This window comes from Columba livia, chromosome 4, assembly GCF_036013475.1.
Source record: "Columba livia isolate bColLiv1 breed racing homer chromosome 4, bColLiv1.pat.W.v2, whole genome shotgun sequence".
Lineage (NCBI taxonomy): Eukaryota > Metazoa > Chordata > Aves > Columbiformes > Columbidae > Columba > Columba livia.
In genome coordinates, this window is record NC_088605.1 from 22,107,162 (window position 1) to 22,131,482 (window position 24,321).

The 24,321-nt window shown below is 37.3% G+C and overlaps 1 long non-coding RNA gene across 1 annotated transcript in view; it reads right to left on the reverse strand.

Annotated features, from left to right (window-relative positions):
• LOC110357999 (uncharacterized) overlaps window positions 1-23,410 on the reverse strand; it is a 70,518-nt gene extending 47,108 nt beyond the window's left edge. Inside the window, exons 1-2 of the long non-coding RNA XR_010472187.1 lie at window positions 23,109-23,410; window positions 10,056-10,084 (exon numbers count right to left, since the gene is read on the reverse strand). This is a non-coding gene — a long non-coding RNA (uncharacterized LOC110357999). The remainder of the gene's footprint in view (window positions 1-10,055; window positions 10,085-23,108) is intronic.
• Window positions 23,411-24,321: the final 911 nt, after the last annotated feature.

Below are 24,321 nucleotides of genomic sequence, written 5' to 3' on the forward strand. Positions count from 1 at the left end.
TGTTCATCAGGACACCTTTTAGAAAATTCTAAAGTGGTCCTCCAAAAATCTCAAATAAAAACAAATATGATTTGACAATGAAAAGTAAATGAGTATCAATTTTACTGAAGAAAAAAAAATCACATCTGTAAACTACATTTCAAATATGCAGAGATGTTTTAATTGTTTAAAATGTTGTTGCTTTTAGATTATTATTTGTTTGGGCTAAGTGGTGGTTGGTTTTTTGTTTGTTTGTTTGTTTTTTGTTTGTTTGTTTGTTTGTTTTTAATTATAATATGCTTAGAATTAGCCCATTACATTTTCATTTGTTTGTTTTTCTTTCGAATGATAGAAACCTGCTCTGGAATTTAGCGAAGTACAAAAATATTTAATTTGTTTTAAAAGTGTAAATTAATTTTCCTACAGACACCTAGTAATAATTTTTCGAACGACAGCAACTATCTCTTATATTTTCTCAATTTTTTTTGTGGCCTCTTAAGCATTTTTATTTCTTTGTAGGAAAGACATTTAACAATTTGAAACAGGTTTTCTTACTTCAAAACTAGGTTCTTAAGTTTAGTACAGAACTACCTAAAGCAGTGTTATTTTGGATGTGAGGCATCACTGAGATATTAAAAATAAAACAAAAAAACCCCCAAAATACTTTCCTTCTAGCTATCATTTAATCTTAGAACATACAAGCTACCTAGATACCTCCCAGCTTCTTTTTTAGGTTCTTCAGCAAGTCACTATTGTTTCTGTGCACATCTCCAGTGTTCCAGAGTACAACTAGTTCAAAGTCAATTCAGACATAGACTTCCCCTGGATATAGAAATCAGGTATTCCTTCATCAATAACACTTGAAAGAGTAGAGCTCAGAGAGAAACCATTCCTGAGCATGTAGCTACTTGTGGTTACGTGAAAACTCTTTAATCAACTGGAAGAGCCCATCAGTGGTGATCTAGCTGTTAGAACTTTATATTCATATTTTGATAGTGAACAGCCTAGGTCACTAGGTTCAAGACATACACTCAGGAGAATCCTGCACAACAATGAGAGTATGAAGATTGTATTCTCAAAATTTCAGTGGAGAATATTCTAGCTCTACAAAGGGGAGAATTTTGCACCTTGCCCTAACCGCTATGTTTTTCAATTAGCTAACTCTGCTTAGCAGGCAAGCTTCCTTGGTCTTATCCTGATGTAATGTGCTGACTAGGTTCATAAACTGGTAGCTAGTGCAGGTTCTTGTTACCTTACTGAGAACTGAAGTATCCAAGACATTCTGGTACTAGTGACCTATTTACTGTGCGTTCTATACCCTGGACATTCAAATATATGGAATATTAAGTTAAAAACAGGTAATGAAGTAAGTATATTAACATATATTGTTTCATAAAAAATTAGGATTTACTACAGAAACACTTCATCTTTTTCTTTTTTTTTGAATTATTTTTAAGCATTTCCTCATAAGAGCCTAATAGCATATATTTTCTGAAAATGCTTAAAAAATTACCCATTTCAGTAATCATATCAGACTTTTTGAACATCTTAGATGAAAAACAAACACACTAAGTTGTGTTTACTTCAGAGAGCTAATAAAACTCCTGCTGACAAAAGCAGTGAAAATGTAAATAGTTTTTGTTGATTGTTTTCTGTCTTAAGTTCTTAATAGAAACAACACAACCATTTTTATATGAAAATAAACAGAAATCAGGGCTCCAGAATTTGTTTTTGAAAAATAAAGTTCATATGGCCTAAGTTACATCTGAATTTCTTTGGAGAACATTTTGCTGGTCATGATGAACAAACTGTCTAAAAACAGCTATTAAGAAACATTATGTATAGGTACTTAAATTGTATAGAAGCTCTCTGACTCCAGTGCTCTGTGTATATTTGTCTACTTGGGGTTTTGTCCCAATATTAAGTATAATTGTTCTCCTTATAAAAGCTTTTGACAGATGAAAGCTTTTTTCCTCCAGTCAAATTTGCAAATACACATATTCCTACACAAATAATTTTATGAAATTCCCTTGTCTGATGGATCACGTTGAAGGGTAAAACTGTAAATTCCTTAATTCAATCTCTAAATTATTACTATCATGAATAGTCTGGCTGACATCAACAGACAAACAGCAGACCTATAATATTAGCTACTTCATAATGTAAGAGATCAAAGTTTAGGTTAAATTAAAAAGGGAAAGCTTGCACAATTTTGTCACAGGAGATCTGTAACTGTACTTCAAATGTGCCCTTACAGCACTTTTTTTTTTTCACCAGAAAGCCCAGATTACACTGTCTTAGTTTTTGTTCATGTGTTCAAACAAAGCCAAGTTTCGAGCTTATGCAGCTCTTTTAAAGGAGTTACTCCAGAGTCAAGTACAAGATTTTAGAGCTTACAAAGCTCTAATCAATATCTTCTACTCTCTCAGGGGTCCTTAATATTTCTTGCCTTACTGCAACAAGAATGATAAATGTCAGCTGTGGATGACACTGAAACTTCAACACTCTTTACCTGATGCACCTTCCCACTCACAGATATTCTTAGGTTTTCAAGCTTCAGATGTTTCAAACTGGTGTTATTTAAGAGATTCTGTCTCTTTTTTTCCTTTTTTTTTTCCCATCACTCTTTTCCCTACAGTTGTTCATTGAAAGGATGTCAAATAACTGATACAGTGGTGTTTGTTTTGGACAGAAGAAGTGTAGAATATGCAATATTCTCAATTTTAACTGAAAACATAGAATAATGTTAGAATAGAAAGTAAATTATCTTGAATTCTAGTTATTGTACTAATTTTGGGATTTTTTTTACAAAATAGAATAGGTCTTCAAGAAAAATAAATATTTTGCTAAAAGATGGGGAGCAAAATCTGTAAATGTTCTAGGCCTAATATCAGCAATCAGGTTTGTGTAAAAGTAAACTTAAATTTAATTTCTTTTAAGTTCAACATATGTTTACATTATAGTTCTTTATTGATCATTATTTACTTCTGTTTTCAAGACAAAAAAACAAACCAAACCAAAACCAACAAAAACCACACACACACAAAACCCCAAACAAACAAACAAAAAAACCCAGGACAAACAACAAAGAAGATATTGTTTTCCATTCTCTGAGGAGAGGTTCAAAATATGCAAAATTTATTTTTGATGAAGTTTGAATGTGTGTTTGAACTCGCCACTCTTACAATAGCTATAGTTCATGAAGAACATTCTAAACCACAGCTATTCTGTGTGTCATAGAGATCAAATTCTAATTTCCTAACGAAAATATAGTAAAAGTACACAGTGTAACTTATACCATATGAGAAGGCAGAAAAGAATAAAAGTATTCAAGGTCAACTGCCATGACAAATGGGAAATAAGATAATATTAACATTGAATATGATTTGGTATTTTGAACAGAAAATTCAAAAGCCAGGGCAGAAAAGATTGATTTTTAAATAGAATGCCAAGACAATAGCAAGTGGCGTTAAGCATAAAGTAATGAGGAATATATTTAAGCAAGTGGAAGAATCAGGGAAAACTAGGGCAAAGTGGTGATGTTTTTCCATTTGGCTGTATTTCTTACAGTTGTCCCTGACTAGTACGGTAGTTACTCAGTAACTGCATGAGAACTGCGTTTGGATAGTGATTAGATACCAAGTCCTTCCAACTGCGGAGAAGATTAATCATCTGTCTTGGTTATTAAGTATCTGACTCTAGCAACTATTGTGCCTTGTTTTGATGTGATAGCTCAGTTGAAACACCTGGAGAGCACTGGTAATTCTGAGAATTTATTAAAGTTAAGTGCCAAGTGAGGGTTAAGCACCTTCAGGAATGAGCTCTTCCAGATAGTTTTTTTTTTTGTATATAGGTAGCTGATCTTCAAGCTACAGATCCTATAAGAAATGTATATAACATATACACTACTGCATCTTCAAAGATGTGACCAAAAATGCCCAAACTAGCTAGTATTGATATGCAATGGGAAATGTGTGTCCGGTTGCACAGTTCTGGAGATTTCAACTGAGATGTGTGTTTGTTGTAGCAACAGGCCTATTTGTATTGAAGAACATTCCTTTCAACTTTTAGTATAATGTAATGGAGGTGTAGCATCATGCTAATAAAATTGGCCTATAAAGCACTGCTTCTAACACAACAGAAGAAAGTAATCATTATTGAACTGTTCCATAATGCGTACTCAGAGAAAAATCCATGCAAAATCAAGTCTATGGTATCATTAGTTTCGACTCTAAGAAGGTATTAAGAAGTCTATTCACATACAACTGTAATTTTCATCCCTTGTATTATTCTTAGGTTTTCTAATGCAACTAATAAAAGCTCAAGAAATCAAGGGTGACAAGAAATTAGCTGCAGTTTTCTTAGTTTGCCTCAGTTATGATTTATAGACACTGTTAAGCTACATGATTTTAATAGCTGATTAAATACACAGTTGTTATTTTGTGTATAGGAAAGTTATGGAATAGCACTAATACAAATAGTTGAACTTGGTGCTGGGTGCTGCTTCTATTGGCTGCTGTTGTAGACTTTTTTTCTCCTTTTTTTTTTTTTTTTTTTTTCTCCCCCTCAAGAAATATGCAGCTTTTCCAAGCAAAACCATATGTAATTCCAGTGGTCTCATTGTTAGTTTTCTTAGATGGTAAATATTATGAAGCTTCAGGAAAAAAATACTGGAACTGTTTAGTTAATATCGAGAAAAAGAAAAGAGAAAAAGAAATAGAGAGATTTTGGAAGTCTTAATACAAATTACTGTGACAGAGGCATCTCGTTTCTTATCCTGAGAATGTAATCACAAGATCTTGAGGAAAATCAATGAACAAAATGATGAAAGAAATTGTCATCAGAGGGTTTCTCTTGTGTGCATGCAATGAAATAGAAAATGTTGGCTGAAAGTGACTGCCTGCGCATGTGGGAACATTGTTGTTACTCCTTTCTCCTCATCGGGAAAGGCATTAGACACCAGAAAGCTGAGCTCAATGGGCAAGTTTTGAACTAGGTTTTCAGCATTTTTTCCCCTTTTTTATGTGGCTTCACTTCCAGTTAAAACAATTCAGTCTCTCCCTCTTTACACTATTAAACAATAACTCTCAAATATTCCTTTTCATCCTGATGTGGTTATTTTGGCTTTTGGCTGATAAAAGGCATATCTTGAGTTCGTGAGCATAATTAAAAGAATATGAAGTTGCAAAACCTGATAAAGACTCTGTATTAGTCAATGCTTTGTCCAGTTTCGCATTTAAAAGAACTGAATTAATCACTACAATATTACAGGTGTAAATGTGATTAAACAGCTTCTTACCCTTTATTTCTAAGAAATCCATCTACAGTAACTTTAAAAAATGTCTGATTTTAAAGCAGCAAATGACAAATGTTACAAGTAAAATCTACACCTTTTTGAAAATGTAAAATAAATAAAACCAGATAATAAGTTGGTGTGACTGTTAAGTATTTTTTAATTAAACCTGAGCAAGCCACAGAGCAAACACAGTGGCAAGTGGCAGTGTCACAATGACACTTAAAATGTTTGTCTGTGAAATATGAAAACAAATAGAAACAATTTTGTTTGTGTTTTCTGTTTGTGAACAATCACAGTAATGTTGTTCTACTTACTGTAGTGAATTTTATAGTGCATTTATAATTTTTTATACAAGAAACATGGGTTTTTATTGTGACAGTTTTAAGGAATCAATTAGAACAGTATTTTAAGATCTCTGCTCAGCCCTAATAACTAAAAAATTACCATTAAATGTTATTTAATAAAATGTCTTCTATATGAGCTGGTTATTTGCATTTGCTGACCTTGAGTATAATACATGCTAATGGATTACTGTTAATTTTTTAAGTTATTGAAATATGTATAAGGAGACAACAATAATGTTTTCACCTGCTGACATGTTCAGTATTGACAGACCTTACTAGTCTCAAATACACTCAAAATTCCAGCAGACTGAAACAATAATAGCATACAGGAGTTCATGAAGGAATAGTAGGAAGAAATGGAAATCTGCTATTTGCTATTCTGTTGTCAAATATTCCCACTTTAGCCAGGATCCTTTATTTGTTTTGGTGCTGAAATGTAATTCACTTTATGACACTCATGCTGTTTTGCACGAGAAAACCAAAACTATATTCTCGGTATCTTGCAGCAAAGCCTTATTGCATGTCCAGCAAGCGGCCAAGAGGTTAGTGCTGAATACTTATTTTATTTTTTGTAGTATCTTGTATCCTAGCTTACACATGTGTGGGGGTGGATGTTTAGGAGATTATCAGTTTCACATCAGAATATTTCAAAGTAGCTGTACTGTTAGAGTGAAAAACATTAGTTTGTTTGTCCCTTGTAAAGACTAACAAGCTGGTTTGCTCTCATCAGCATGCAAAAGTGACTAATTTCACAAATGCAGTTTGCTCTATAATGGTGATTAGAACCCTTTTTATCACTGAAGAAACAAACATTCTGCCTTGGGATATATCTTGACTTTCTAATTAAGTCAGTCATCACCTGTAAGTCACACACAATATGTGATCATGGGTGTACCAGGAAGGGGGAACATCAGGAGAAAGGACAGAGTAAAAACGTGTCTGGTAGATTTATCTGTTATGTTTAGTTTTACTTCAGCTTAGATGGGCTAAACCTGTGAAATATGAATGACAAATTAATAACAACAAAATTGTTGCCAATTTCTGAAATTTGTTAGCTGGATACAAGATAAGTATTAGGAAGGATAACACTTTTTTGATTCTAAAATGATATTAATTACATACTGCGTGCTTACACAGTCTCTTTGTATAATTTCTAGCCTGGCTGAACTTTTTAATATAACTATGCTATACTTTACCCTATACTTCGAAAAAAAAGATGTATGAACAATGGCTGCTATGATTAATTCTTTACACAAAATACATAATATATTCCTTCAGTGGTAAGACAGATACACACAGAGCAGTGTGTTTTAACTTCAAAGACATTTTTTCCCCTGCAGAGTAACAATCAATAGTCTTACAAAAAGCAAGAAACATCTTGTAAAAATACTAGTTGATTTTAATATGACCTTACAGCTGGAAGGATGGTGGTGTGGAAACCTTTTATATTTATAAGATATTTATGTTACAGAACAGTCCTGACTTGAAATGGAAATAAGAAGAGGCGCTGTTCATGTTACTTCAAACAGGAGCCTGCATAAGAGATTTTATCAGACACCATAAAGCAGAGCTGTCAAAGCAGATTTCTTTCTTCAGAAAAGAAGTATCACTTCATATCAGTAAAAAAAAAATAAAAAAAAATAATAAAAAAAAAGTTACTTTTATTAGAACTTTAAGGCATTCAAACATTAAGTGAAATCTAACAACTAGAAAATGTTGATTATTTTAGCATGACTCAGTTTCCATGATAATGACTTAAACTATTGAAATTACTAGACATCTTCTTATTAAACAAATTTTAATGTAAAGACATTGAGCCCCAAATATTCTGTTTCAAATATCTTGACTTTGACATTTTCTGAGTGTAAGGCAGAGTTATCTCACTTCACTTAGGTTTTCAGATAAGCTTGTCAGAGAAGTAAGAGTGATGAATGTCCTGATATGCTGGCTTGGGAGCATTAAGAATGAGGCAGGATATTCAGGGTAGAAAACCCACATAAACACCCTAGCTGCATGCCCATGGAAACTTAGAAGCTTCGTAAATTCACACTTAGTCTCCAAATCTGCAACAGAAATCTCTGAGAAACTCAGGAAGTAGCTTTCTGTTCAGTTTAAGCATTTGTTAAAACTGATTACTAGTATGTGAACCCAAGTATTACACTAATACTATTACTAATAAATGAAGTAGCTACTATGACTTAAAGATATTTTAAAGAAGTAATTATTTTTTAAAGTTTATTTTGCAGACTTTGCAAATGTTTTGTAGAGTACAAAAGTCTGGACTATTTTAAAAGTTAATGTCATGATCTACCAGCCTTTTTGATGAAAGTGAAAGCATATTTCTTTAAAAGTCAGTAGTAGAAAGAATTAACACTTTTAAATATTTAGGTAACTTTTGGCAACAAAAATAAAACCACTACAACTCTTAAGTTCAGAAAAATACAATGCTACTTTGTGTGTGCTGCTCATGAGCTGAAATTGTTAACAAAGGCAACTTGTGATGAAGCTGAACCAGTGAGATGATAGTAGCAGCACATTTAAAATCTAGGCAAGTCTTCAGATAAAGGTTTTCAATGAAGTTGGGAGAGAGCAATGATAACTTTTTGAAATGCAGATGCAACTTCGCTGTCCACCTCTCAGCAATCCTCAGCTTTTCAGGTTTGCTCAGCTTGGGTTGTGTCCACAATGCCTTGAACCACGTGTCATAATTTGCCACTCCTACCTATCCTTAATACTTCTGGTTTTTATAGCTGTTGTTCCTCTGCCTTTTTGCCCAAGTCTGACCTTCAGCTCCTTCCTCTGACTGTTGAACTTGGACTCACTGTTCCCTGCTCCCCCATGCAGAGCTGGATACTCACCACTTCTCAGTAATGAATGGACTTCATTACATTTTATAAGCTTATGAAAGTATCAGTGATAAATACTATGCAATTAACTGTTGTATTTGCATATGAAAGACAAAGAGAAGACTCGCTTTGTGTGTATGAATAAAATATGCTAGGCCTCACTAAGTTTGGAGCAACTCCCAAAGGCATAACATTTCTCAAAAGCTCTCCACAGAGAGATACGAAGAAAAGATTGTAATTGAAGGAGTAATTGTTTATTAAATGTGTTCTTCCCTTGCTTTAATATTGAAATAATCATTTTTTTTTTTTTTTTTTTTTCTGGTGGGGACGGAGATGAGTTGTACGGTGTTACCTTTGACTATGGCATCTTATGAAGCACAGAGAATAACCCTTCTGTGAGGAGGGATTCTTTTCAGGAAGAGAAAGGAATTCTCTTCAAAGCTACTTCAAGTTTTCTCTTGCTCAAGAAGACCCCAGATTTTTGCTGAGACCACAGTACCTATCACAGACAACTAACTCCTCTTGCCTGTCCCTTCCATCCTAGTAGCAAGACATACCTTTAATGCTATCCAAATGCATGCAAAGAAGATGACAAGTTTTAATGTAAATGACCTGACTAAAGTCTCATATCTACTACAACCTAATTCACTATCATCATTTGGTCAGTATCAATAACTTATTATCTCCTACCCTTACTGCAAATTCTTCATACTTCTAAGCTATTCTTTGGAATGCTTGCAGATGCCAGAATTTGAAGTATCTGAACCGATGAACTGTAAACAGAATCATTAAGCAGAAGAACTCATGTAGACATGTCATGTACACACCATGATAGATTTTTCTTCTTTACCACTCCTTTCCTTCATGGCAAAGTTCTGCTTTTAAAACAAAAATAGGGGCCAAGACATTCAGTTTCGGTTTTACAGTAAGAAGCTTCAAATACAAGAATAATTGGATCAGTATGTTATGATCTGATCCATTTCTAGTTGCAGCAAATTACTTTGGCATTTAACTTTAGATTTTGTATTGCTGCATTACAGTTTTGTTTTTAAATAAGGAAGCTTTGCATTGTTTCAAATTCCTTGAATATCAAAAGGAATACTGTTTAGTTGTGGTGTTGTTTTGATTTTAATCTGAAAAGCTCTTCTTATATATTCCCTCAAACAAGTTAAAGGAAAAAAAGCCAATTACATAGAAAATACTGGATATGGGTTGCAAGCCAAGTCAGTTATTCATAACTGGCACACCTCAAGTTCATTGCTGAAGTCATCTCCAGACAGAATCTAGGTCTCTATATATATTTAATGAACATTTTGCCCAGTATTGAATACAATAAATCATTTATTTTCTTTGAACTTCCTGTGGAAATGGTGTTAAAAGGTAGTCTTTGCCAACAAAATGGCACTGCTTTACCATTAAGACAGCTGCTTTGAACAACACTACTTATGGGATAAACACAAATTCAAGACATTTAAAGATCTTGGAGAATAATCAAAAATGGGTAAAGAAGCAGATGGTTATGCTACAAAATATGGTGTGTAACAGTGTGAACTGATGACAGAAAAAAAATAAAAATAGAAAAACACATACCCCCTGCTGTAAGTTTCAAGATCCTTTCCCTGTGGAAAAAAAAAAAAAAAAACAAAAACTTAATCAAATTAAGAAGTGGTCTAGGAGGTAGAGAAGTACAGTAATAATTCATGTCAGTTTCTTTAGATATGGAAGAATAAACAATATGAAAAGGCACAGTGGTGTGGAAGCAAACTTACAAGAATGTTAAAGTTAAATTATAAAGAAAATTTTTACTTGTCCAGTACTTTTTTAAGTGTCAAAAAATATGTTTATGGAAAAAACAGGGGCTGCACAAACATCCTAGAAAATATATTCAAGAATTTAAAGAAGGTAACTTGCAAAATAGACAAGAACAAAATGTCAAAAAGTAATATCCTCAGATGCGTATTTTTTCCCTTGCACCTTTTGAAATGTAGTCTGCTATATAAACTTTCCCCTTTTAGATTTTATGGAACTGCTCTTGACTGAGAAGCAGGACAAGTGTTTTTTCTCTCAATTTCTTACACAGAGGAGCAATGGCTCTTCTGTGTCATGCTGCAGCTTGCTTCTTATATGGGCACCATGGCCAAGAAGATTCATTTTATGTTCTTGTAACTGATGCTTACGGATCTGAAAGGAGTCACATGTAAACTGACTCATAATAATTCAAAGAGATTTCTGAATCTGGAGAAGGTATAACGTGCATGATACTAAGTAGAGAGTACATATATGTATATGTTTCATCTTTTATTATCTTTGTATGATATCACTAGAGTTTTACAATGGTAACAGAACTATGTAGTATAGCAAAGTACAGACATCGTCTGATAGCAGAGGCCTTGGGAAGTGGAGATGCAGATGTGACACAGAGGAGCACGGTCATGGGTAAGGGATGTAGCACAAGCCTGGCATTGGAGACCCTGTGGCCATGAACGGCTCACCTACGGTCAGTTAAGGAAATGCAGTCCTGGAACTGAATGAAACTGGTTTTAGGGATAGGAAAGAGAAGAAAAATAGTATTAATATTTAACTATTTGAAAGGCACTGTATGAAGCAAACATGTATTTAACATGAATCTATAGACTAATACAGAAAATTAAAAGCGTGTCAACAGACATAGATAATTGACTCCAACTGGACCCTAGAGGGAGGAAGAAGAAACCATTAATGTTTAACAAATTCCTCCCAGCAAAGGACTCTAGATGTTGATGACTTGCTGTAAATGCCTCCACATCTTCATGACCAGAATGAAGCCACTATATTGAGGACCTAGAGGCTCAAGGGAAGGGGAAGCACAACAACAAGAAAAGGAATGAAAACTGTGTGAAACTATTTTTCCTCTATTATTTGTCTCTCTTTTTATATTGGATAATAATTGTATCTGGACTAATACTGATTAGAACCAACCTCTTCCCCATCTCCTTCTCCTCCATCACTCTGGGGAACAGTTTTTCAGTTTATAATAAATGCAAAACCATGTTTCTTCAAGTGATTTTACATTTCACACATCTGCAACTGGCTGTCCTCCAGTTCTGTATGAAAATAAGATCAAGGTGAACTATTCACATATGAAGAAATAACTTTAAAGTAAAGGTGAAACATTATTTTAAAGGACTTTTTTGCTCAATGGGAATGTCCATTTCCCTTTGCCTGTTTTGGCAATTTGTTATCTACCATTATTGATTCCCTTCTCTGCTTCAGCACAAAGCCACTCTCAATAAAAAGGCTATTGAGATCTCCTAGATCAAAGTCACCATTAGAAATAAAAACAAAACAAAACAAAAAGCCACAAAAAAACCCCTAGAGGAAATGTTTTCAACAGTCTAGATATCAGTAGCAACAATAAACATCATTGATATAAATCTGAGAATGATCTTATTTTAAAGCAAGTTATATTTTCCTTCCTGTCCCATTTTTTTTTTTTTTTTTTTAATTCAGCTTAAGAATGGTCATTGGGAGACCTGTATTGTTTCTATTATCTTCCAATAGCTGTATTAGACTGGACAATATTTTTCTACTCATTTTAGTGTTTAATTTCCCTGTATTTTCATGTTAGTATTCCCTATCCATAGTGCTATGAATCATGCATTGATAATAAATATTATCAATCATTTAATAGTCTATGAGATTACATAAATTCTGTTGCACATTTTAGCACACCTGTAACGGACTTGAAGGAATTAATGACTACCTCAGCAGAATTTTGTAAGAATGCAATATAATAGTTGGGTCAACAATGAAACATGAACTTTAGAATTGTATCGGCTTTTATGGTGATCAAGGATTTTCATGGTTGTATCACACTCTAGCAGAAAGTAGTTTTATATGCAGCTATGCATTAGACTATAGGAGTCTGCATAGCTTAGCACAGATGAAAAAAGGGTGTAACTGAACCTTTTAGATGAAACTGACAGCTTTGCTCCTCCAACAAGACGGAACTTCTTTACAATATAGGTAAAGCTCATCTATGCATAAGACAGACCTCTACAAGAGCCATTTTAAGACCGTAAAACGCATGCCCATAGGACCACCACAAGCCTAATGAGCTCCTGCTTAAAGTACAAGAAATTTCACTAAGTATACATTTTCCTGTTTGAATAAACTGAGAAAGTTAACTTGCTAGTTGCTATAAATAGTTTAAACATATTGGAAGAAAGGCTTGGCTTTATTTAAGATACTGTCTTTCAAAAGAAAACGCAATGCTGTCAGTGGTAAACTCACTTTAGGTCAGCAGTCGATTTCTTAAAATGAAAAGGCTTTTTTTTACTAGAAATGGGTGGACTAAGACTATGAAGAGGCACTAATAAAGAAATAAAATCATTCAAAGAAGTTTTTGTATACCTTAATTAGGTCAATCATAATTAGTATGAACCAGTTCATATATTTGTAGGTAAAGGTGGAATAATCTGTTATCAATAAAATTATTCCTCTTCTGTGATAAACAACTGAGCTAAACAATACTTAAATATACTTAACAGAGATAAATTAATAAAATGTTTGTTTCTACTGCAATGTGTGTTTGAGAATAGCTATGACACACAGTATGGTTTAGTTCACACATACTACAATAAGAAAACAGAAAACCAACCAGCATTCGTGAATGACTAGACTTGAATTTTGGCCCACATAAGCTTTGTTACACATAAAATTGTTTTTCCAACTATCGCTTCCTAGAGTTATGCTCGTATGACTAGCTGGATGAACTTACCTGGCTTAGCATCATGACTAAGAAATAAATTGACTCAGTTTTTTTCTTTTAAATTGCTTGCTAAGTTCACACAGGCAGCTTTTGGGTTCTGTTTCTAATCATAGAGTTCAATATTTATATTGACATTTCCCTAAAAAAAAAAAAATCCACTATTTTTAATGTTTATCAAACCTATAAAGCAAATAAACACCCATTACAGAAATCATATTACAGCAAAATTCCATTAGTACTTCATTTTCCTAAATTTATTTGTCATTATCATGACATCACGTTATTATCTTAATTAAATTTCACACTTATTCTCAACTGCTAACAAAGAGTTATCAATTTCATGTGTGATAATGAATGTAATTTTATTGCTATGATGGACTAACCTGATGTTATTCCCATCATTCAGTTAGATTAAGATTATGTATGTCAAATAGACATACAACATGAAGAATACAACACGAAGATTATAAAACTGGAGCTAAGTTTTGCTGATAGAATAGGAAAAAAAAAAAAAGAAAATAAAAGAAAAAATGGAATACATTTTTTCCTAATTTCAGATAAATGACTACGACTATAAATGAAATTTATGGAGGCTGAAAGATACACACCAGAATAATTACGCTTTGATTTCTGTGTTTAGGGTACTCCTGAGATAAATTTCTTCACATCACAAATTTAGTGTACAGGATACCTACACTTTCCTTAGGAAAAAAAAAAACAAAAAAAACCAAAAAAAACCAGCTGTCAGTTTATTGAAAGGATATCCTAAGGGCTGTCCATGAGCACAGAATGTCTTTAAGGCTGTCAGGAACATCTAGTTATGTACTTCTTGCTGTTATTGCCAATGGCATTCTAATGAACGGCTTGTCTTATCAGAGACCCATTCTTTATTATAACCATTAATAGTATTGTATAGGGCATCATTCTTCCCTGCAATAAGCGTTAGGATAATATCTTCCTTTTGTTCAGAATCTGCAGTGAGAAGGAATACTTTTCTTCTTTTATATTTCAATTCTATTGTTGTTGACTATGCATAGAGGGCTATAACAGCATTTAACTAAAGCTTCCTTGGAAAAAGAAAGTATCCCATCAATTCTAAAGCAAAAATGTGCCAGAAGCTGAACACCTGCCACTGACTTTTTCCTGTGGATAACAGTAAAAGACTCACTGCTTGTAGGTAACAACCCACTGGCAGCAAGTGTTCAAAAATAGCTTTTGAATTTGATAGCTTTGTGCAACATGACCTGATACAGCCAGTTGTATACACTACATAGTACTACCAGTTTAAAGAAATTTCGTGCTATGGGGTTTTGTTGTTGTTTCATACAAACAAGGTTGTTTTTTTTTTCCTTAATAACAAAGTAAGCTTATTCTGACAACAGCATTTTAAATAAGCATTGGCACATCAGTGTCTGGTGGACCATAGATTTAAAGATCCAATAATATTATAGTGAAGCCCCGAATCAGTTCCAAAATGAAAATGCTTGATAAAGACTAAATGCTTTTCAATACTGTCTTTAATGATTTATTTCCTGGATGATCATAGTATATTTCCCAATTTATTCAATTGTACATTATTCTAACAATGTTTATTATACCATTCTGAATCTTTCCACTTCACAGCAGTACTATCCAGTGCTATTCTACACTGCACCTAGTGTGTGAAAGACTACCACTGAAATTTAAAAGATGTATATCCACTGCCTCAGAACACTTACTGAGACTTTTCAATTTTTGCTTTTTTAAAGTGTACCAAGTGCCTTCAAATCTGACATATAACTCTATCCAAAAACATACACAAACACACCTCGTTAAAAATGTAAGAAAGGAGTAATTAGCACAGAGCCTAGAGCGCTATGTCAGGGAAGACACAGGCTTCTTTTGTTAACTAGAACTACGTGATTGGATAAATCATTAACATAGATACATATGAAACAAACTGTGGGCATTTAATTACAAAATTATATTAGCTTGGGACTCTTTGTAAACCACCAAAGAGGAGCTAGAGAGCTTGCAGTCCAGAGATGTCTATAGAATAGGTCACTTTGTAATACTTTTTTCTTTTTTTTTTTTTTTTCTGTTAGCTGCATCATATAGGCAAAACTCCTTTTTAGAGCCAAGTTATGTTACCAACACACTCCTCTTACCCAGCTCCAGTACTTAACAGTTGCAGTCTTGTCTCTCAGCAGTGAATATTGTTACACATTTTTTTTCCCCTTCTTATCCTACCGCATCGAATCTGCCTTCGCATGAATGCTGAATTTCTTAAAACCAAATTTTCTCTGGTTACACTAGTTTTATCTTTTTTTTTAACATTTTTCTTCTCTTCTTTATTGATATCCTTCTCATCAGTTGATCCAAGCTACCACATCTCCAGTGGCTTTCCTTCCCTCTTAAAAAAAAGTAGTAAGGTGTATTTACTTGTGACTTTTTCTTAAGGCAGTACAGCAGTTTTGCTGCAGAACTTAACATCCTCTATACATACAGAGATACTAAAATAGTTTTACTTCAGTGTCTTTATTTATTTCAGATCCATCAAACATCTCCACTTGTACTTTACCAAAATGGTGTAATGAGTTCAAAGTGTCAATCCTTTCACTTGCAGTCTGAGGATATTATGCCAGGGAGGCATAAAATCTGGTGTATTAACTCAACTGATAAACCACAAGTGTAATTTTTACTCTGTTACCCACAAATTACCTGGTTAACTGGTAATTACCTCGTTAATTGTTATCTGGTACAATTCATAATTAAAGTAAAATTTTAGCTTAATGTCTCATGACTTTAACGATTGTTAACTTCCAATGTAGACTGCAACATTTCAGGAGATTAACAGACTATAGACGTGATTAAAAAGCTTCCTCATAGTCGCCATTGCAAATGGCAAAGCAAAACCTGAGACCAAAAACTACTCGTGATGTAAATTGCTGAAGTATAAATGCATAAGTATCATTGCTTGCTGTCCTGGTTTTGTTAAAAACAAGACCAGTTCTCTTTAAGTGATTTTTTTTTTTTTTTCCCTTCAGCTATGTTCTTCTAGGTGGCTGTACTTTTCTGAGTTTTTGCCTGCAGTTTTTGTCTCAGATGCTGTACTCGGTGCTGACAAGAAGACCAATAGAATGCTGAAGAAGATTATGTTTAGATTTATTGCTATGGTGGCCAAGAAAGACTGATGGGTTTTCCCACATTCCATTGTTAGAGGGGTGTGTTTAGGGAGTGGTAAATAGAACAGGTGACTTAAATTGACCAAATGGGCATTCCATCCCATAATTGCCATATTCCCTATATATGAGGCTGATCACAAGGGTCAAGTTCTCTTTGACCATGGCTGACATCTAGAAAGGACCCTGCCTGTCTGTCTGAGATTCTACAGGCCTCAGGTCCTGCATCTCTGCAACCAGTTTCTGGTTTGCTGTGAAGTCCTGTCCATGACTTCTGGGGGCCTAACCTGGAGCTGCGCCAGCTCTGTACACCCAGCTCCGCCGCTGCTGGAGTGACAGCAACTCCATCTTGGGCATTCATGATTGGTTTGGTATATTTTGTATATATTTTCTATTTATTAGTAACATTAATAAAACCTTTTAAAACCTTCCAACTTGAAGTCTAAGTCTTTCTTCCTTTCCTCTTATCATCCCTATCCTCTTTCTGATCTAGAGGAAAGGGGTGGTGTGAGGTAGGGGGGTAATGGGAAGTATCTGCCACGGTTTATTGCCTCCTTGCCTTAAACCTTAACACTTGCTCTCTGTTAACAGTTGTTTTTATCCATTATACTAATAACAACTTCACAAAAGGGGGAATTCTATCATGCATAAGGATATTTAGTAAAAGACCTTTATACAAATGACTGTCAAACATGCAAACCTGTTTTATGGGTTTCATAGATATTGTTTATCACTGGAATATTTCAGAGTCATAGACAGATTGTAACAAGTCTGCCCAGATTAAATTGATTTTTCAGAGTGAAAGGACCTCAGAGGCAAAGTTAGCAAAGTGTCATGGAGAATGGGGCAATGTAAATAACTTTTTTAAAAATTATTTTTTAATTTCTCCCAGGTGTCAGATGACCACAAAGAATGTTGGAAATAAACTAGTTCCTTGATAGTGAAATAGCAAAGACTGGCATGGTACAATTTGTTTAAAGTAAGTCTAAAGGAAAGGCTGAGTGAAATAATTATTTACAAAATAGTAGTTGTGTCATAGTATATCTCTGTGTAGTTAATCTATACACAAAATCCTCAATGCCAATTTAATTTTATGTTTGTTCTAAATTGTCAGCTTTGTAATCTTTGTGTGGTGACTCAGATACCTTTTTAGATAAGTATACTAATAAGTGTTTTAGGTGTGCTAATAAGTATTGATAATATTATTTTTAAATGCTTAGGTGTGTGTTGTTGTGTGAGAGTTGTGCTGTTTATGTTTTCAAAAGCTCCCTCAAATTACCAGGAGATCTCTAAGAACATAAGTTTGCAAGTGGATGTACAGCAAGTGTTGAAGGTGAACTTCATCATAGAGATGCAAGACTCAGAAATTGAAATATTTTGTTTCCTGTTCTTGAGTAGTAAGAATTCAGATTCAAAAACATTCTTCTATTGTGTACCACGACATCGAAAACAATTATTAATCAACAATCCAACAAAGCAGAACTAGTATCAATGTTTACATGCAGAAAGTATTTTATTGTTTTAAATTAATATAAAGGTAGTCATATATTTCAATCTATTAATAAATCTATTAATAAATTCAGAGAGATTTAAATAATTTGCAATAGTTATTTGTTATAAACAAAAAATGATTGATTGGAAGGTTTCCATGGGATTTAGGTGAACTAATTATACTCAGTTTCATTGTTGGAAGTTGCCTTAGAGTCTTTGGCATCCTCCAAAAGAATAATAAGTGAACATTAAGAATTTAATGATATAAGGATGTTTTGTCAAGGTAATTTATGTGTATATTACAAAAACTAAATGTCATGTAGAAGAATTAGAGATATAAGCAAAAAAAAAAAAAAGTTGTCCTACTCTGAAATGTATACACATCAATGTCTCTGAGAATCTAATCTAAAGCTAAGACAAAAAAAAACGAACAAACAAAAAAAAAACCCACAAAAAAAAAAAACGAACAGCACACCAAACTCTGCAGAAGTTATGCTCAAATGAACTGAACAGACCTGATTCAAATTATTCTAGCTTCACCAGGCTCAGAGGAACTGTTGTTTGTGGTAGAAGTGACCACACAGTCAAAATGTTAGAATCTATGTTCCTGGAACTGAATGGCAGTTTCACTGAATTTTTTTCCAGCTACACTGGGCTATAGTTTTCCCAGACTTTTGATCCTTGGTAGGGAATATAATCAACAATGTCTTCCATGTGCAATCAAGCACATGGAATATTGAGGAATGTGAATATCTGAAAATGTGCAGGAGTTAGCTGGTTAAAATTTCCTTTAAAAGAGAGTAGATTAGTAATTTCCTTTTTTTTTTTTTACTTTCTTTTTTTGTGTATGAATAATAAGTATAATAGATAATAATCAGAATAAGAGGCATTTTATTTTCCCATATTTTTTACATTGTCTTGCAATAGGAGATTTAGAAGCCAACAAAACTGTTGTAGATGACATCTGCTTTGCTCTTTAGAAGTCAGAGATTTACAAGGAAGGAAAGGTCACATAATATCACAGTATCACAGTATGTTTGGGATTGGAAGGGACCTCAAAAGATCATCTAGTCCAATCCCCCTGTTGAGCAGGAACGCCTAGGTGAGGTCGCACAGGAACATGTCCAGGCGGGTTTTGAATGTCTCCAGAGATGGAGACTCCACAACCTCCCTGGGCAGCCTGTTCCAGTGCTCTGTCACCCTCACTGAGAAGAAGTTTTTTCTCAAATTTAAGTGGAACCTCTTGTGTTCCAGCTTGATCCCATTACCCCTTGTCCTATCATTGTTGGCCACCGAGAAGAGCCTGGCTCCATCCTCATGGCACTCACCCTTTATATATTTATAAACATTAATGAGGTCCCCCCTCAGTCTCCTCTTCTCCAAACTAAAGAGCCCCAGCTCCCTCAGCCTTTCTTCATAAGGGAGGTGCTCCACTCTCTTAATCATCTTGGTTGCCCTACGCTGGACCCTCTCCAGCAGTTCCCTGTCCTTCTTGAACTGAGGGGCCCAGAACTGGACACAATATTCCAGATGTGGTCTCACCAGGGCAGAATAGAGGGGAAGGAAAACCTCTCTCGATCTACTAGCCACCCACCTTCTAATACACCCCAGGATGCCATTGGCCTTCCTGGCCACAAGGGCACAGTGCTGGCTCATGGTCATCCTGTTGTCCACCAGGACCCCCAGGTCCCTTTCCCCTACACTGCTCTCTAAGATGTAATTTCCCAACCTATACTGGAACCTGGGGTTGTTCCTGCCCAGATGCAGGACTCTACACTTTCCCTTGTTAAATTTCATCAGGTTATTCCCCGCCCAACTCTCCAGCCTGTCCAGGTCCTGCTGGATGGCAGCACAGCCTTCTGGCATGTCAGGCACACCTCCCAGCTTGGTGTCATCAGCAAACTTGCTGATAGTACACTTTATTCCCTCGTCTAAATCGCTAATGCATATATTGAATAATATTGGCCCCAGTACTGACCCCTGAGGCACTCCACTAGATACTGGCCTCCAACTAGACTCCGCACCATTGACTACCACTCTCTGGCTTCTCTCCTTAAGCCAGTTTGCAACCCACCTCACTACTCTATTGTCTAGACCACACTTCCTCAACTTAGCTGTGAGGATGCTGTGGGAGACTGTGTCAAAGGCTTTACTGAAGTCAAGGTAGACCACATCCACCTCTCTGCCATCATCCATCCACCTTGTTACATTCTCATTAAAAGGCTATGAGGTTGGTCAAGCATGACTTACCCTTGGTAAAGCCATGCTGACTGCCCCTAATAACCCTCTTATCCTTGATATGCCTTCAGATGGCACCAAGGATTAGCTGTTCCATTACTTTCCCAGGGACAGAGGTGAGGCTGACTGGTCTATAATTACCTGGGTCCTCCTTCTTGTCCTTTTTGAAGACTGGAGTGACATTTGCTTTCCTCCAATCCTCGGGCACCTCCCCCGTTTCCCAAGACTTGGCAAAGATGATGGAGAGCGGTCCAGCAATGACTTCAGCCAGCTCCCTCAGCACCCGTGGATGCATCCCATCTGGACCCATGGATTTATGGATGTCCAGACTATTTAATTGCTCCCTAACCCAGTCCTCATCAACTAAAGCAAACTCCTCCATTGACCTGGCTTCATCCGGGGTCTCAGGGGTACAGGGCTCCCCAGGAAAGCCTCCGGCAGAGTAGACAGAGACAAAGAAGGCATTCAGTAATTCTGCCTTCTCTGTATCTTCTGCCACCAGGGCACCCGCCCCGTTCACCAGTGGGCCTACATTGCCTCTGGTATTAGTTTTATCTGCTATGTATTTGTAAAAGTTCTTTTTGCTGTCCTTGACCCCTCTCGCCAGCTGTAATTCTAAGGAGGCCTTGGCTATCCTAGCTGCCTTCCTACATCCTCTAACAGCAGCCTTATATTCTTCCCAAGTGGCCAGCCCCTGCTTCCACGACCTGTAAACTCTCCTTTTCTGCTTGAGCATACCCAACAGATCCCTATTCAACCACACAGGCCTCCTGGCTCCCTTCCTTGACTTCCTTCGTGTGGGTATGCTCTGACCCTGAGCGTGGAAGAAGCAATCTCTGAATGCAATCCAGCTATCTTGGGCCCCTTTTCCTTCAAGCAGTCTTGCCCATGGGATTTCCCCCAGCAATTGCTTGAAAAGGCCAAAGTTAGCCCTGCTAAAGTCCAGGGTTGCAATTCTACTTGCTATTCTGTTCCTGCCACCCAAGATGCTGAACTCCACCATCTCGTGGTCACTGCAACCCAGGCAGCCCTCAACCTTTACTGCTTCAACCAGACCCTCCTTGTTAGTGAGGATGAGATCCAGCAGTGCACCTCTCCTAGTCAGCTCCTCCACCATCTGCATGAGGAAGTTATCATCAATGCACTGGAGGAACCTCCTGGACTGTGGCTGGCTGGCTGAATGGTCCTTCCAGCAAACATCAGGGAAATTAAAATTCCCCACAACAACCAGGGCCTGTGACTGTGAGGCCACTCTCAACTGCCCATAGAAGGCCTCATCAACTTCCTCAGCCTGATCTGGTGGCCTGCAACAGACGCCCACAACAGTGTCACCCCTGCCAGCCTGCCCCTTGATCCTGACCCATACACTCTCAACTCGCTCGTCATCCACTCCTGGGCAGAATTTAGTACATTGTAGTTGCTCTCTCACATAGAGAGCAACTCCACCACCACGTCTGGCTGGCCTGTCTTTCCTGAAAAGGGAATAGCCATCCATGACCACATTCCAGTCATGTGAACTGTCCCACCATGTTTCTGTAATTGCCACCAGATCATAATCTCCCGACCGAACATAGGATTCTAACTCCTCCTGCTTATTCCCCATGCTGCGTGCATTGGTGTACAGGCATTTCAGGGAGCGAGCAGAGCACACCAATTTCTCCCTAGGGGCACAGGAGGCCACCCGGTCCTCATCAGTTTTAGAATGCTGCCCCACTGGGACAAGCCCAGCTACAACCCCATCCCCCTTCGAGCCTAGTTTAAAGCTCTCCAAATGAGCCCAGCTAATTCCTGCCCCAGCATCCTTTTGCCCCTGCGAGATAAACCTTTCCCACTTGACACTGTCCGGACTGGTGACTTATAAAACCAACCATTATCAAAAAATCCCAAGTCCTGCCTGTAGCACCAGTCTTGGAGCCAATCATTTAGACACTGAACTTTCCTATTGCATCCCACATCGTTACTTAAAGATGGAAGGAGTGAAGAGAAGATCACTTGAGCCCCTGAGTCTTTCACCATCCTTCCCAAGACCTTGGAATCGTTCTTCATTCCCCTCAGACTACGGGAAGCAGCTTCCTCCCCATCTGTCTGGAAGACCAGCAGCGGGTAGTAGTCTGTCGGGTGCACCAGTTTGGGGAGCTCTCTAGCAATATCCTTGATCCGGGCTCCAGGTAGACTACAAACTTCCCTAAGATGAGGGTCAACCCTGCATATTGGGCCCTCTGTTCCTTTCAGAAGGGAATTTCCTATTACAATCACCCTTCTCTCTTTCTTATCAGAGGCAGTCTTAAGTTGTGAAGTCAACCGCCTCTTCCTATGTGATCTTGTAGGCAGGCTTGGCACCACCTCCTCACCTACCTCTTCTTCAAGATCCAGGGCCTCAAACCTATTACGGAGGGGCACCTGGGGAGACAAAGCAGGCAGGGAGGGGGGCTGCCCGTGACACCGAACCGGAATACACTTCCAACCCTCGTCGTCTTTTAGGTCCCCTACCTCTGCCCGACAGCAACAAGGGCAGGGCCGTCTCCGGACTTCCGCCTCTGTCCGAGAGGGCAGGAGGTCCATCTCTTTTTGGGGGGTACCTCCCTGGGACCTTTCCGACTGGCACGTCAGTGTGTTACTCCACCAGTCGATCTCCCTTTCGCACTCCCTGATGGTCCTCAACATCTCAACCTCCTCCTTAAGTTTCACAACCATGTCGAGCAGGTCTTGCACCTGCTCACACCTCACACAGGTGGACTGCTGGCCTCCCTCCCCCGGCAGCAGCAGGCTCTGGCACCCCCTGCAGCCGGAGACCTGAACAGCCACCGTTCGGGACAGAACCTCCTCAGTCTGCGTAGCCACAGTCTGTTTGAGACAAGCTCTCTTCCTGGAGGCAACCATGGTCGTCAGCACACTGGGATGCTGGCAATAAGTTAGAGGGGCTGACAAGCGACAAGTGCTCTCTGCACCCTGCTACACAAGCTACCACACCTGCTGCTGCAGCACAGTGTGGGTGGGACTCACCCGCTACACAAGCTGGTTGCTCCTCCTTACACCTGGTGGGCTGCCTTACACCAGTCGCTGCCCTCCCAAAGGATGTTTCAAGGCAAGGGGAGAGGGTGTGGCCGCCGTCACCGTGGGAACGCCCCCCGTCACGTCAGCCACTCTCTCGCAATGGCTGCCGGGGCTGCAGGGATTGGGACTCGACGGGAATCACGCTGTCCCTGTACGTTTCCCTCTGAGCTTCCTAATCTCGGCTGAACCTCGTGGTCGGCTGAACCCCGCCGGCTCGGCTCTCGCTGGGCTGGCTCCGATCAGCTGACTGATCCAAATAGTAATGCCCAGGGATGTTACACCTTTAGAAGGTGTAATATCAAAGTATTATAGAATAACCTGGACAGCCTCTACTGTTTTATGGATATAGCTCAGGGTATCTTTGTCAGTGCACACTGGTGAGTTGCATCACAGCCAAGTTCCATCTCTGATAGCTCATCAGTGTTAGATAACTTTGCTGGAGGCACTTTCTGCCTGCTATTGCAATGTACTACTTGGCACCTTTGGACGAATCAGAGCTTTTCCCTTTTTCTAAGACACTGTCAGGTTTTAATATTTCAGTAATGCATGCATCAAGGTTAACCATAGATTGGCCAGAATTTGGAGAAAAAAATATTAATAATTTATTTTACAAAATCACTTAATAACGTGAAACTGAGTGAATGAATAGCATCTGGGAATATGTCTCAAGTTTCCAGTAAAGAAGGAATGCTGATGTCTTGTAGCACTAACCGATACTCCTTATTGAGGAGCTGGGGACAGGCAGGCACTTCAAGACTCTGAGGAAGTTAAATCAGGAAGGTATAGGATTTGAAGAGATTGGAAAAGAAGTGATCTTAGCATTCATATAAGAAAGGTGGAAGAAAATGCATTAATAATCAATTTCCAAAAACACAATTAGAAATGATTCTTTTTGTCTCACAAAGGATGCAATATTTCTGCATGATTATACTGCAGTTTTCCTTGTTTCATGCATAGTGCTTTATTTCAGAGTCAGTACTTGCAAATGAGAATTAATTGCCTATTGAAGATATCCAAGGAAGACATTTATTTTTGGATATTTTTAGAAAATCTTATGTGGGGCTAAAGCTACCGATATTTAATTTAAAGAGAGGGTTACAGACTTTGAACTTTGCTCTTATTACTGCAGATAATGGATAGCAGATATGATGATTAAATAATA